The 12,050-nt window shown below is 40.3% G+C and overlaps 1 pseudogene; it reads right to left on the bottom strand.

Annotated features, from left to right (window-relative positions):
- Positions 1–4,062: 4,062 nt before the first annotated feature.
- LOC124742295 overlaps positions 4,063–12,050 on the bottom strand; it is a 67,761-nt pseudogene continuing 59,773 nt past the window's right edge.

Below are 12,050 nucleotides of genomic sequence, written 5' to 3'. Positions count from 1 at the left end.
TTATAAGACTACTAAACAATAAAACTACGTGATAGTGGATTCCAGTAGAAGGTGCAATTCTCGTTTGTAGATGCACACCCAGTTACGAGTTAACAGGTGTAGAAACGTAGTTTGTTCCTGAGCTGAGCGAGTTGGCAAGCGAGCTCGGCCTACCTTCGTGGCGTATGTGCAGCGGCCTGTCTTTCTCGCAGGTCTCGATTACATCAGTCTTCTAGAGGATTATCTACTTAGGACGAAAGCCCTTATTCCGCAGTGACATGAGGGGAAAACAAAGTTGCATCGTGAATTCTGTATTTAGTTAAAGTGGCCTATTTCTGTCACTATGACAATGTGACATGCCAGATTTTTGAATTTCCTGCCACTTCATGCTTGGATGACTTCTCTGCTTCCACCATGACGTCAGCGGGGTGAGGCAGTTCATCCATTTTCCTGATTTTCTTCCTAATTTCAGCTTTTTTATAAAAATTTATCTGTAAATAAACTCTCTCCCCTTGTGGGATGTGCAAGCACATATTGTATTCAACTACTGAGGAATACTGACTGTTGATTGGCCCTGCGATGCGCATGTGAAAAGTGTTATGTAACAAAACTTTAGAATCTCTGGAATACTGAATCTGAAATAATTAAAACTAATCTAATTAAATGCCAAACGTAAGATACTGTGCTTTCAGAGCGTAATATTTAACTGAAACTCAATACTGAACTACATTATGATAGTTGCATGACATCAGGTGCAATTTCTGGTTTGAAATACCCAAAAAAATAAAATGTTGTTCTACTCAGAAAAAATATTCTGAAAATTAATCTCCTTGCTTGGCTCAACACTTGAGAAATCTGACTATGAACTGTGCGAAGTGAGATCTGTCCTGAAAAAAATTAACCTACCTCTTGCTCACCATGCTTTTGTATGTCTGATGTAATGGCGTTCTGGAAAGCAAACTGAAATCAGCAGAAGCAACAGCTAAAGAAAAAATAAGCCAATAATTACAAAATTGATTTTTGCTCGTCAAAAATAATCTGTATCTTCATGTGGAGTAAGGTGCAATGCACACTGGACACAACATTCAAAACTTCACTAAGAATAATGGACATGACTTATACTTTAAAGAAAATCGTTCTTCAAAAATTAACCATTGATTATTGACAAAAAGGGACTATATAACATAAGATGACTAAAAATTACGAAATCCTCCAATTACAAAAATTACAGACATACAGTTAATAGTGTTATTTGAGGTACAATAAAAACAAAAAGATCAAATTAACGGTACTCATGAATCTTATTCGTCGTTTAAGTGACAAAAATATCCTCAGTTAACAGTTCTGCCAAACAAGCATTTCCTTCCTACAGTGCACTGACAGTCTTGAAATATTCCTCCAAAGATCTTCTTTATGAGCAGGGTCAATGACATGTTTACAAACAACTTTTATCTTCATAAAAAATATTTCAGATAATTGCTTTCAGATTCACGATTACCAAATAACCTTCTCTACAAAACTCAACTGCTCACTATTATACTTCAAGTAAGAACGCCCTAGCGCTGCTCAACTGACAGGCGAGCAAGCGAACCACAGATAAACACAGTCAAGGATATTATTCACTGCTCGTGCAGTGCGCTTATTTAGCGTCATCACAGAATAACAAAGGTGAATTATTTTCAATGGCACAAAACATACGAAAACCTTACAATTCTAGAATATCCAGCCATTTTATACAAAAGGCAGCTAGACTTTGTCACATGGGTGGGTGGAGGGAGAGGGGGGAGGATATCCGATGGTGCCATCGGTGACGCTACGAGTGAGGTACTTCGTTCAAGAGCCAGAACTGCCAGAATATTGACGTTGATGATTTCAGGCTGAAATGAAGTCATTTGAAAAGAGATTCAAAGACAATTATCTGTAGCCTATGATTGTGGCAGCGTGTGTTTCCTTGTTTCTCCTAAGTAAAACATTGTTTAATGCCAAAACGATATGAGTGACAAGGTAGGTTTACCACTTTGACATGTTCTATAAGTCAACTCAAGTGTCGCTGACAACGTCGACAGTCAGTGCCTGAGAACACTGCACATCTCCGCAATTTACAAAACGTGTGTCACTGTTGTCTAATGTAGCCCCAAACTCATTTAACTTCACACAACAGATTTCCTGTTTCCAGTCAAAAAGGAGTTACACTTTATGAGAGGACTGCATCTAAGACACCTTGAGGTCAGACTAGACTAACTTGATATGCGCAGTTACGATAATTTCATGCAAAATGAGTTTTTAATTGTTGTATTTATGTATAAGTTTGGTTATTATATTCCTTCTGCAGCGCATAAAAGTCGTTGTTTAAGCATTACGAATAATTAGGCGAACGTCATTGATAAGCATCCAACTCTGAACTGGATTGATAGCAGCAGTCCTGTGCAAGAAACATACAGAAACAATTTTGAGAATATTTCTGTGTTTCTCAGGGTAATAACGGATCAGTAACTCTAACTGTATTGCTCGTAGTAGTTGGGATAGTAAGTTTATGAGCTTGTGATACTTCTGTAAGTGTGTTACGATATTTGTAACTAGGTCCTGGCAAAGAAGAGCTGCATTGAGGCAACTCGCTGCCGATTTTGATTTAGGAAGGGGAGTGAAATGTTTGTGGAGTGGAACAATGAAAAACGGAGGTATTTTTCGATAGCTCCGGCAACCTGAAGAGCAATATTTTCGGCCACACTCTTCTTGTTGTGAGGGATAAAAACTTTAAATGAAAGTTAAGCGTGTATAAATTTTTTATTCCCCATCTGATCTCTTAAACAGTTTCCACCACGTATTTGTAAATACACTAATATTAATGTTTTACCTACATTGATAAAATACGCAGGATAACGGATGTAACTATAGGTTTGTTAGATATTACTTATTCCTTCCATACTGGTAAGTTACATTTAGTTTGAACATGAACCATCACATGAAAGGTTTTCTTCTTTCTTTGCAAGCGAGTGTCAAAATTTAATTCATGAAAAATTCCCTCGGTATCGACTTCTGCTTGGACCTGCCGTGGTCTTTCCTCTTTTGAAAACAGTGACAGTTTCCCATTCTGCTGTGTCAGAGTAAAAATTTTTAATAGCTGTTTGATATGTGTGAGGATCATACACCTTGAAGAGAGGGCATTTGGAGTTCTTACCGCCTGCACTGACAATGTTTCAGCAGCGTCTTTAAGTTCACAGTAGTCAGTTGTATGCATCTGATTCGCTGGACGAGTTCATAATTTCAGCTGATGGAACTGCTGAGGTATGCACTGCTTCTCACAAAGACCATGTAGCTTCTGGTAATGATGTTGCAAAGATTTATTCCGTGATTTGACATTGGAACAAGTCCAATGCCATGAAACGAAGTACTAAAATCACAAGAGCTCTGAAAACGCATTTTGAAAACAAAATATGTTTAGAACGTTGACATTTTCCACTCTTCATATATTTCTTGTCATGATTTCTCTAGTCTTGAATACCTCTGAAATTGGGAATCACATCCATTTATGTCACTTGTTTCGTAAGTAATCAGTCACCCACATTTGATGGCACTGACGTTTCATACATATTTTAATGTTTAATCTTCCACTGTAACAGAAGAACCTTACGATCATAGACACATACCAAAAGACTGATGTTAATGAAGTTTGTTAATATACGAGTTATTAACCCATGATCTTCAGAAAATTGACAGGGCTGCTTCACATGCATAGATTGATTCAGTTTGTCTCTGTTGTAGCGTGTGTCACGTTTATTTTCCACTGTGTATTTTTTTACTGTATTACTGATGATGCCACAGATGTAATCTCCCGGTCGGAGGCTCTCTGAGCTGTTTCCAATTTGAACACCGCTATTCATGAAAGCTGAAGGTTTAACAACAAGCTATATTCTGAAGAATTTCGTTACCAAATGCTGTACAGAGAAACTGTTTTCTTGGTTGTTTACACTTATATTATGCATTCAGAGTTTCTATTGCATTTTGCGTCGTATACTCGAGTACTGCTGCTGTAATAGGATACGCAGCGCCTTGGCGAATTTTATGAAGCACTTTAATATTTCGTCAGCAATATAAATCTCCTGTTGGACGAATGATAATATCGTAGACCTGCAACAGAAAAAGGAAAATTATTCTCTGTTATACAAGCACACAGAAGAGAAGACACACACGTAAACAATTGAAAAATCCAAATGCACCAAAGCAAAGACATAACACATTTTGTTAAAGTCATTTTACAGTATGATATTCACCAACTATAGTAGCAGTGTGTATATTAGACTCATTGAGTCCAGTTGCAAAGATATACATCTAAATTCGTGACAGGTATTTTATTAAGTCGCATTGCGTTTCGGATACGGTGAGTCCATCATCAGTAGATAATGTTGCTTCGTCTTTAGCCTATGATTCAGTATTTCGTCACTCTACCTTGTTGTCTGTCAGTTACGGGTTTTATATATTTTGTGTTTGGGAAAGTTAAAATCTTAGAATGAGATTACTCCTAATTAGGCCTTGGCCTGAATCAGTTATAACATGGCAGGTCATTTCATGTCACGCCCGATGTCGAGACGTTAATATCGTTGTAGCAGTATATTATGTAATAATTTTTTTAATATATGAGAGTAATAAAAGCTGTTTCTGGCGTTGATTACTACAACTGTACACAGCACGAAAAATCTGCAGACAGTATTAGAAAGATTACTGTCATTTATAAATTTTAATTCTGTGTAAGTCTGTGGAGTGTACACATATTAAGCAAGTTAGTAAATACATAAATATAGTATAAACTGTAATTATCAAATATGTCAGTCACAGGCAGTAAGAAAACAAGAAACAGAGCTTTTAAATGCTGCATTAGTAGCAAATATGTATTATCGTACGAACACAAATTCCCAAAAGCACTTCCAATTTTGCGAACAACTGATTTAAGGTGCTATCTGTTATGTCAACTGACAAACAAGTTTTCAGGCTTCCGAGCACTCATAGTCGTTGATTGTCATTAGATGACTAAACCCGATGCGTTCGCAGGGGAAGGTCGCAGAAACCTTGGCTGAAACATCAGTTTTGCCTTCCAGCGGCAGTTATAACACATTGGACAAGAAAATAATTGGACACCCCCAGAAGACATGGTGAAGTTTATACCGAGTAACGCTTCCTAAGGCCTCAATAACAGCCTCACTTTCCTAGACATGGATGCATGCGCAGATTAGGTTAGGAAGTGTGCCATAAGGACGTTGTGTCCTCTCCTGAGGCATGCTGGCCCTCAGTAGCGGCTCCTTGATACCCTGGAAACTCTTACTGAACGGAGTTTACGACCGAGCTGCGCATGCGCATTCTTTTTCCAGGAGAGATCTAGTGGATTTTCTGGCCACAGGAGTAACTCAATATACCCCAGACAGTTCACAGAATCGCCAGCCCTAGTGGCCGAGCGGTTCTAGGCGCTTCATTCTGGAACCGCGCGACCGCTACGGTCGCAGGTGCGAATCCTGCCTCGGGCATGGATGTGTGTGATGTCCTTAGGTTAGTTAGGTTTATGTAGTTCTAAGTTCTAGGGGACTGATGACCTCAGATTTTAATTCCCATAGTGCTCAGAGCCACTTTTTAGTTCACAGAATCACTACCATGTGTGGAAGTACAGTGTCCCGTTAAAAAAATGACAACAAGATTTTGTTGCATAAGTGATAACACTTGAGGACCCACGATGTCTGCTATGTACCGCTCTGCTGTTAGAGTTTCTCCAACTCCCAGCCTTGACTGAACTCACAGCTGATGGATCCTCACACGAAGACTTAGCAGTAAAACCACTATATATGCCTCTTCGAAACACTGGAGGAAAGGGACCTCTTCCCAGTTCGCCGCCATATTCACCGGCGATTATCATCAGGGGTCGTCCAGAACTACGGTTCATCCCTCAATACTATGCGACACCATTCGTCAGCACTCCATGCTTTCTAGTCACGGCACCACTCCAAACGCACCCACCTGTGTGGTGTTGGTAACGTTACTCTACGCAGGGGACGGTAATTCCCTGGTCTGCCTGCTGCTGGTCTCTGACCACGGTGCGAGATTAGACGGAATGTTCAGTACCCTCCCTCGGATGACAGGTGCGGATGTGTGCACGATTCGGCGATTCTCCCTTTCCGTGGTCTGTTGTAGAGGCCCGGAACCTTGATAACAAGAATGCGTGGCCTCATTTCCCACGCCGTCCAATGAAAGGCAACATAGCAAATCTGGACGCTGCACTATTCGCCCTAGCGGCCTAATGGAGGCATTTCGTATTTTTGTCATGCGCTGATACCGCTGTGTCATTCGAGTACGTGGTATCTATGTGGCTTTCACAGTGATCACTCAACACTTGGCGTTCTTCACGCCCCTCGTAAATCCTATGAGGACTGGTAACAGCGCTCGACATGAACGACACTGATGCACCGCGGTCCCCGTTCTACCAGTCACAAATTTGGAAGTCTGATCATTTACATACCCACCGATTGCGAAGTTATAGTGATATCCGGTCATGTGTTCTGAGTGCTTCACATACTTTCTCAGGAAGTACAAATGATTATAAAAAAAGGAAGAAACTAAAAATGCTCGCGAAATAGCGATCGGTAGAGTTGAGTGGTTTGGTCGTGAAACTGATTCCTGTTTATGTTCTCCAATAGCATGTGAACAGTGCAGGTCTGTGAAGAAACGGCTTTCAGAATAGAGATCATATTACCAGAACTGTGTCACCGTAACTGACGTAGTAGTAACCAATCTAATAATGGCTCTGAGCGCTATAGGACTTAACTTCTGAGCTCATCAGTCCCCTAGAACTTAGAACTACTTAAACTTAACTAAACTAAGAACATCACACACATCCATGCCCGAGGCAGGATTCGAACCTGCGACCGTAGCGGTCGTGCGGTTCCAGACTGTAGCGGCTAGAACCGCTCGGCCACTCTGGCCGGACAGTAACCAATCTCTCTGTGTCCAATGTTTGCATTGTTATGAGACATTCTAGCATATCTGCAAACGACAATGCCACGGAGTAAGCAACAGATCTTACTGAAGCTTCAGGTAGGTGAAATAGGTTGCGGTCGTTAAAAAACTTCTCTGAGGGCTATCAAAGCTGTATTGACAGTCGAGTAGGGAACAGACTATGAAATAATACCAGCAGCAAAGGTGTTTGCTTTCATTATTCCAACCTTGTACGCTTGCAAAGTTAGCCTTACCTCCTCTCTACTCGAAGTGAGAAGACTTCACAGGAAGAACAACTCTCAAAAGAATAAAGACTGTTGTAACGTGAACGTGTGAAAGATATTCGTTCTACAAGACTTTGCTTTTCCATAGTACAGCTGTGAGGAAGTTATTTACCGTTCATTCAACAGAACTGACTTGACGTAGCAAGCATTTTAACTGAAAGAACAATAGTAACCACCACCTGGCGGTCCACATTCGGGAATATCATTTAACGTTGTTACTATCACTTTCCTTCAAGATTGTTTATTTAGCAACAAGAGTCCACCAGCGTGTATATGAAAAGATATTTTAGACAGCCATGCTCCTAGGCTGCGTACCTTTGATATTATTTTACAGTATTAGTTAGTGTTAAAATCCTGTTTTCTTATTTCAGTCAGCCCCATACTCAAGCTACAATTTCTCATTTTAATTAAAATTTTTGCTATCTGACTAAGTGTCCGTGCTGATTTTCTGGGGCAGTATTTGGCGCACACTCACGGTTAATCATCTAGAGAGCAACGCTGGGTGTCCCTGCTGCTCACTGATGCCCATTCGCTCCCACATTCTGGCCACCCGCCCGGCAGCTGCTGAGAATATGTGCGATGTCTTTGATGTGAAAGAAGTACGGCTCGGACGTAACTTCAACCCTGCCTTGCTCAGAGTCAACTCAATGTCCAGAATCCCAATCACAATAACTTTATTTTTAACAAATATAACAATTGTAATAAAGCTGGGGCAAGTAATGCGTTTCAATGTCACAGCACTTTCCTTTATTGAGAGTGAGACAGAACTGTATCTCCATCTGTTCTCTTCACGCTCTTCTAAGTCTTGGCAGGTGAGATGAAAGGAGAACGGGGATAATCGAGCGTGGACTGAGAACGGCTCAATCATTTATGTAATTCCCGTAAATCCCCAACAGCGTTCATAGAAACACCTACACTGATGAGACGTAATATTAGGACCAGCTGCTTAGCTGCGTGTTGGTCCACCTTTGAAGCGCAATGCAGAAGCCATTCAGCGTTCCATGGAATTTTGAAGTTCTTGGTAGGTTTCTGCAGGTATGTGGCGCTAGATAGCAACGCACAGATCAGGCAATTACCACAAATTACAAACCTACTGTTTCTGGGAACGAATCTGGGCCCAATGTCCTATATGTTTCAGATCAGTTGAAACTGATGATCAAGACAGGAGAGTCATGTGAATGCACTGTAACACCCCTCAGACAACTTTAGCACGGTTCTGGATTTGTGACACGGACAGCTATTCTACTGCCCTGCCAGATGTCACCGCCGTCGAGGAGGGATGTAGGTGATCCACAAAAACGTTCACGCAGTTCACAGCTGTGAAGGTGCCTTCAATAACTTCCACAGTCCCATGGAAGCCGAGATAAATGTCCCTCACAGAACAATACTACCCCAACCGGCCTCTATCCATAGCGAAGAGGTCGTCACGACCAATAACCTGGTGACGCAAAAAATTTTGATTCATCCGACTAGGCTACACTTCTCCATTGATCCAAGGTCCAGTCACGACGATTCAGTGCCCGCTGCAATCGTGATTGCTTCGGTTAATGAGGGAACGCCTGGGAGTTACCTGCTGTTGAGGCTCTTGTTGAGGGATGCAAACACTTGTGCGTGCACCAGCATTGTGCTCTGTCGTCGCATCTGCCACAAATCGCGCCTAGCCTGCTTCACGAAGTGGGCAAGCCTCGGGCTTCACCATTCTGTGATGAGGCGTGAGGTCCACCACGTTGCGGCCCATTCGTGGTTCACCGTCGTTCTACCACATTCTGCATGTATGTATGTTCTCAGAAAACTACCGTAATATACATTTCCTATCCTACTTATTTCCTCTCTCCTTCCACTCGCATAAAGGGTGAGGGAACAACAACTGCCTATAAGCCTCGTTACGGCCCCGAATTTCTCTCATTTTATCTTCGTGGCCCTTAAGCAAAATGTACGTTGGTGCCAGTAGACTTGATCTGCAGTAGACGAAAACAGGGTCGTCGTCCCTCCAGGTATTCCCATTTCAGTTCCGTAATAGCTGCGTGCTGATCGAACCTAAGGGTCCCAAATCTAGCAGCACGCTCCGAACTGGTACCATGTCTTATTTTAATCCGGCCTGTTGGGCATCCCAAACACTTGAGCAGTAGTCAAGAATGGATCACACTAGCATTCTGTACGCCGTCTGCTTTACAGATGAACAACTTTTCTCAGAATTCTCCAAATGAAATGAAGTCGATTATTCGTCTTTCCTACTACCTGTCTGAGCTACTGAATCCATTTCAGCTCCAACTGCACTGTTACTCCAAGATATTTTATTGATGTGACTGTGTTAAGCAACACATTACTAATGCCGTATTCGCATTTACAGGATTATCCCTGCTATGCATCAGCATTCTCCGTATAGTATTGTTTCTTCTCAATAGCTGGGTTGCTTAAGTATTTTATATATGCACCCTGTTTTTCTTTGACAGCTTTAATTATATCCTCATTCCAAATTGTTAGGCCTTTTCTTACTACAGGCTTTCTCCTGTTTGGGTCTGGGATGTCTCCAAAATCATGAAAGAAAAAGTTCTACATTGATTCACACTGTCGGTTAAGGATTCATTGAGGTGATTTTAGCTTGTGAATGTAAATCCCTCCTGTAACCCTTTGTTTATAATATGTGGGCCACAAATTGTTATTGATATTACCAAAAGAGTATTCATGATGGGCAATATACGATGAAAATCTGGTCTTGTTTAAGTTTTTGCGTCCTGTACAGAAGCAAGAAGAGGAGCATGTTAATTTGCATCTGCCAGGCTTTCAATGCCACTCTTCACTGAATTAATGTGAAAAAATTTTATTCTGTAGTTTAATGTCTATGTGGAACGGTATTTCATATAGTTCAACAGTTGTCACCATGTATTATATCCCGACTAACTGTCAACTAAGCAGAGTGAGTGTGGCTACAAGTACATCGGGCAAAAGAAAGACTGTATCAAGTGGGATACATAGTCAGTTTACGCTTTGATCGGATGGATAAGTCGACAGCGAAAACATCACAGGCGGGCACATGTTCTCCTTTAATCAATGAGTTTTCGATTTTTTTGGATATAAATATGCAGTCAGTTGCTTTTTTGGAGTTTTGATACGACTTATTGTACTATCAACTAGTTTTCGAGCCACTGCAGGTTCATAACGTAATGTACATATTACACCAACATTATGTCGTACACCAAATGTATATAGACGACGTGGTGATAGTGCTGGCAGAGATAACGAAAATTTTGTAATTAGTAACAAAACGGATAGGTTGTTATTTCATGGGTACTTACAGGGCACTGCATGGTGATATCCAGAGTAAACACGTTCCCACAATGCTCATTATCGATTATACACAATAGTTAATTACGCCTGGTTTGATACTTATTCACAGAAGGGAAACACTGGATGTAATTACAAAGAATATGAAATCGGTAGATGTCTGTCTTTCCTAATCATGATCTTCGGCGCAAAGGGATCCTCATGAGAGAATACAAGCACAGATAACATATTTAAGTCAGTTTTCCTAGCTGCAGGTATGTTCTTATATTGGCAATGTACATCTAATATGGATTAACAAGTCACACAAGAGACAAACAAACACAGTGAAATATTAAGTATGTAATTAAAGGGCAAATGGGCTACAGTACGCCATATTTGTTACGTGACTATGAGAATATAATTTATGCAAGACGATGAATATTTCTTATCACCTTCATTTCTCTTTGTGTATTAGGCAGAAATTGCCTGTTATGGCACCCATCGCTGTCGAGGTATTCCTTGCTCTCTTCTCCCATGGCACTTATAATTTCTTGTCTTTTAGGGAAGTCTCTCACTCTCCATTCTTTGTTGATGTTCGTTAAATTTTCTTCTGTAACCTCGAATTTTATCATTGAGTCTAAAGATTTGCAGTTCTTCTCTAATAACTTAATTTCTTAGCCTGCCTTCTCTTGTTCAAACTTTAACACCTCTAAGGAATTTCATTTCTTGTGCCTCAACCCGGCTTTCTTGCTTCTTGGTAATCATCCAGGTCTCACTTCTATAGAGCAGTGTGGAAACTGCAACAGTTTTGTAAAATTTAATTTGAGTATCTTTCCTGGTTTTGTTTTTTAGGTACCTCTTAACTGTTCCACATACCCAATTGAATTTATTTAGCTTCATTTCAATATCTCTGCTGTAGCCATGTGTCATTTTACATCCAAGGCAACTGAAATGGTTCACCTGTGGTAAAATCTTCTGATCTATCAGTGTTTTGGTCCGGATTGGTTCTTTCCCCATGAAGGCCATTGTCTTAGTTTTTTTTTTTAAAGTTCCATGGTAAATTTTTCACTTATTTGTTTTAGCGAGTAGATTCCTTTCTGACGGTCATCTTCCTTATCTTCTAGGATCACTGCCTCATCAGCACATAGTAAATTATTTAAAAGAATGTTTCTGTCTAGGTAGAAGCCTTTATGAAATATTGATTTCCATATATGTATTATTTCATTAATGTTGGTGTTGGACAAAGTTTGAAAGATGCAGAACTTTGTTGTACCCCTTTGTTAGTTGGTATCTCCTTAGTTGTTTCACCATTGAGATCTAGGCTGATATTTGTGTCTTGATATAAACTTTTTATCACATTTACAAGATGCTTTGGATATCTGCGATTCATCATTATTTCCCAAAGTTTCTGTCGATTGATATTGACAAAAAAATTTTTAAAGTCAATAAAAGCAATGTATTTTGACTTATTACACTCTCTTTTTTCTGTTATTTGTTGTAGAATAAAAGCCGCATCTATTGAGGAGTGTCCTTTTCTAAAACCCATTT

Source organism: Schistocerca piceifrons, unplaced genomic scaffold (genome assembly GCF_021461385.2).
Source record: "Schistocerca piceifrons isolate TAMUIC-IGC-003096 unplaced genomic scaffold, iqSchPice1.1 HiC_scaffold_2303, whole genome shotgun sequence".
Lineage (NCBI taxonomy): Eukaryota > Metazoa > Arthropoda > Insecta > Orthoptera > Acrididae > Schistocerca > Schistocerca piceifrons.
The sequence above is the reverse complement of the archived record's forward strand: the minus strand, read 5'-3'. Positions and strand labels throughout refer to the sequence as shown.